The sequence below is a fragment of the Apium graveolens genome, chromosome 7, assembly GCF_009905375.1.
Source record: "Apium graveolens cultivar Ventura chromosome 7, ASM990537v1, whole genome shotgun sequence".
NCBI classification, from domain to species: domain Eukaryota; kingdom Viridiplantae; phylum Streptophyta; class Magnoliopsida; order Apiales; family Apiaceae; genus Apium; species Apium graveolens.
This window is the reverse complement of record NC_133653.1, coordinates 142,183,322-142,187,597: the sequence shown is the minus strand read 5'-3', so window position 1 is coordinate 142,187,597 and position 4,276 is coordinate 142,183,322. Positions and strand designations below refer to the sequence as shown.

The window sequence follows — 4,276 nt, the reverse complement described above, 5'->3', positions numbered from 1 at the left end:
TATTTCTTTGATCAATCAAGAAAAATGCATGACTCCATATCAATTGTTCAAGAATAGGAAGCCAACACTAAACTTTCTTCACGTCTTTGGCTGTAAATGCTATATTCTAAAGAATTAAACTGTGCAACATGGAAAGTTTGATGCCAAAGTTGATGAAGGTATATTTGTTAGATATGCTGTGGGAAAAGCATATAGAGTCTACAATCTTAGAACCAACATTGTTATGGAATCTGTACATGTTGTGTTCGATGATAAGAATATTGAAGGACTTCAAGATGAAGGTTTCCATGAAAGCCTCATATTTGACAATGTTGAGATGTGCTGTGATAATAGTTATAATGCCCCCAAATCCGGGGTTAGGAATCTGGGTCATCACACAATCCTTCAATCATGTGTAACCTATATTAACTCAATAATCCAATAACTCTATATCACAGACCCCCAATCTCACACACACATACACACACATAAAAGTTATACCTATCTGAATACTCGGGTCCACCTGAGACAAAGCTGTAAGGGATGCTCACCACGATTTCAAGTGACTAAGCCCCACGTCGGAATAATGGTAATCTGTTGTGTTGTGACATTTTAAAGAAAGCAAGAGTGAGCAATAATGCTCAGCCATAATAATCAACAGTATGAAAGGACTGTTAAAGAAATTATATTAATCCGTATAAGGATATGTATTTATTCAAAGTAGTTTTATTGGTAATACACACCTCTTTTCAAAAAAATTCTTTGATTGACTTATTAGTCTGCAAATACTTTAATGGTAAACCCATCACCTAGGCTTGGGTTACAGTATTGCATTTCAATTCTAATTGAAAGAATAGGACAGTCTCCGGAGCCCTACTATACGATGATTAGTCGTACAACAAAATAATATTGTTCTCTACATGTAGAAGGATGACTTTATTACTCTGGGATATCACCCTGGCCGCATACGGGCTATGTGTCCCATTCTGGGTGTACACACACTTCGTAGGTCCTTGAGTACACATGGTACTGTCTCCTACGGTACTAGTACTCTCCCCAGTACATGAAGTACTGGATCTCTACCCCTCCCTTGTCCTTTTAAGAATCCTATCATATACTTGGAATATCGAACTATATCGAAGCTCCCCGAGCATTTGGCTTGTTGATAGACACAGCTCATCTCATCTCATATATATATATAGGCCTTTCTTCAAAAGAAAACCCTCTTATATTGAGAACGGTAGAGAACCCTTAATTCTATTATAGAATTTCATCAATTTTGTTGCTAATATAGAATAATAATTATATTTAAATATAATAAATATTTAACAACTGAAATTTGAAAAAAAATTGATTTTAAATTTGATTATATTGTGGAATAATTTTGGATAAGTGTGAGTTTACTCTGATTCTGCTACAGAATCACTTTAAATTATTTCATCAAATTTCAATGATTTTTTAAATAAAAAAATTTTGAAACTTCTTTTTTAATTTGGTAATTAAATTTTATAACTATATATGATGAAAAATGAAATAAATTATGTATTTATATTTTTCTAAATAATGGTTCTCTACGGACCTCTATCTAAAAAAGCCCTCCATGGATTGTCACTCATATATATATGATAAGTGGATTTTATATCTACTTGGAACGCTTCATTATAGGCTTAAGTTGGTGTTTTGGACTCAAGTTATTGGTATTTTTGATGTGTTTTTGTGTTATTACATTACAGACATTAGTTGGATGAATAAAAGAGCTTTTCAAGAAATATTCTGAAAAGAGATCAGAATTGGAATTCTAAGCCATGTTCATGTTGAAGAAAATCTTGATAGCTTCGCGTGGACTGTTGAATCATCAAATTCTGATGAACTGGACTCAAGTTACAGCAGAAACAAGAAAATGAAGAAAAGTCTAGAGGCACGGCGCACCCGCGCGGGAAGCAGGGCGACCGCGCCAGGTTGACAGAGAGCGCGCGCGCCCGCACGGAATGCGGGGCGGCCGTGCCAGATGCCTGCACCAGAATCCTGTTTCTACTTGAATTTGATGATTTTGAGGGCCCAGGTTGTCCGGAATCCTATATATATCAATAATAATTCCTTTTTAATAACAAGGAGCCAAGGGAGAGCATTGAGAAGACCTAGAGAGCACAAGATGGCTACGGAGAAGAAGACTTTTGTATTCTTCAATATAGTTGATACTTTGGATGCTTGTTTTCGATTTGTCTTTGAACCCTAATACTCTTATATTGTTTATTATCATGTTTTCATTAAAACCAATGATGACGATGAGTTCGATTATGAACTAATCATTGTCATTGGGTTCTAGCAGATTTATTTATGAATTTCAATAGTTAATTGTTTTATAATCCTTTGTTTGTGGTGATTTATGATTTCCTAATTTGCTTGTGCTTATTCGTCTTTGATGCGTAGCTAACATCTAAGATTGTTTATTAATTTCTATTGAAGCAAAAGTGAATATAGAGGTTTAGAACTTGCCATGCTAGCATAGGTTTATGTATAAATTTAAATGCATAATTTGTGGGTAATTTTAACCATCTTATTCACCCTATGTAATCACGATAGATAACTTGCTCTTAAACCATTATGTTTTCAATCTTTATAGACATATAGGGACTAAGCATAATTGGTGTCTATTCAACTTCTATTTTAATTGTGGATGTTTGATAGTAGGTTATACGTATAACGAAAGGTAGCGTATACTAATTTTGTGTTATCTGATTAGTTGTGATCACCATCATATGCTAGGATTAAAGATATAAACTTTAATTGAAGTATTTAATGAAGTTAGAATCCCATATTTATTCTCATATAAGTAATTCAATCTTAATTCTTTTAGTTAATGTTAATTAGTATAATCTCTTAGTTAAATCAAAACTCAATTTGTTATTTATCTTAGCAGTGAGTGATAACCATACATTTTTGCATAAGTGCATAATATGAATTTAAACTAAACCAGTCCCTGTAGGAACGAACTTGACTTATATCTTATACTACTTGTGATCACGTGCACTTGCGTGTATTTTCGCGTGTATTTCAGTGCGAACAAGTTTTTGGCGCCGTTACCGGGGAAATCGATGTTAAATTTAGTTTATGTGTTTGACATCAGTGGTCATTAAAGTTAAAGTTCACTGACTCGGATATTTTACTTGTTTACTTTGTTTGTATTTCAGGTACTCTAGAGAGCGTATATGCGAACGCGTTCTCAATCTCGTAAGGAAACACTGGACGAAGTTGAAGTAGTTGAAGAATTTTTTGAAGAAGTTGAGAAACTTGAAGAAGAAGTTATTACAATGGAAGAACCAACAACAAATCTGAAAGCTTTGATGGATTAATCTCAACTGAAGATCAATGATATTCAGTCTAGCATTGTCAGACCTGCCATAGTGGCTAAGAAATTTGAAATCAAGTCTAGGACTATTCAGATGGTGCAGAACTCATTCCAGTTTGGGGGTTCTCCAACGGAAGATCCTAATATGCACATTAGAGATTTCATCGAGATCCGCGACACTTTCAAGTTCAACAATATTTCTGAAGATGCTGTAAAGCTGAGGCTTTTCCCATTCTCTCTGAGGGATAAAGCTAAGTGCTGATTGCATTCTCTACCACTAGGTTCTATCACTACTTTGTAGGATCTTGCTCAGAAGTTTCTTACTAAATTATTCCCTATGACAAAGACATCTGCAAAAAGGAATGCTCTTACTCAATTTGCACATCAATCGGGAGAATCTTATGTGAGGCTTGGGAGCGTTATAAGGAGATGCTTAGAAAGTGTCCTCATCATAGAATACCTGATTGAATGATTATCAATTGCTTTTATAATGGTTTGGGAGCGCAGTCTAGACCCATGCTCGATGCAGCATCAGGTGGAGCCTTATTGGCTAAGAGCTATGATGAAGCTTATGAGCTAATTGAATTGATGGCTACTAATGAATATCAGAACCCAACCCAGAGACTACCTCAAGGCAAGGTAGCAGGAATTCTGGAGGTAGATACAGCTATGGCTATAGTTGCTCAGCTAAAGGTGTTAACGATGAAAGTGGATTCTTTGGCTAACTATGGCGTTAATCAGATCATTAGTGTCTGTGAACTTTGTGCAGGTGCGCATGAGACGAAGCAGTGTGCTATATCTAATGAATCAGCTGAGTATGTGAGCAAATTTCAAAGGTCACAGAAACCAGTTCCTGCCACTTATCATCCTAATAACCGTAACCATCCTAACTTCAGCTGGAGTAACAATCAGAATACGGTACAACAACCTTATCAGCAGTTTAGAGCA

The 4,276-nt window shown here is 35.4% G+C and overlaps 1 non-coding gene across 1 annotated transcript; it reads right to left on the bottom strand.

Annotated features, from left to right (window-relative positions):
* Positions 1-3,680: 3,680 nt before the first annotated feature.
* Positions 3,681-3,786, bottom strand: LOC141675658 (small nucleolar RNA R71). Its single transcript, XR_012556300.1, has one exon. It is a non-coding gene; the product is annotated as a small nucleolar RNA R71 (small nucleolar RNA).
* Positions 3,787-4,276: the final 490 nt, after the last annotated feature.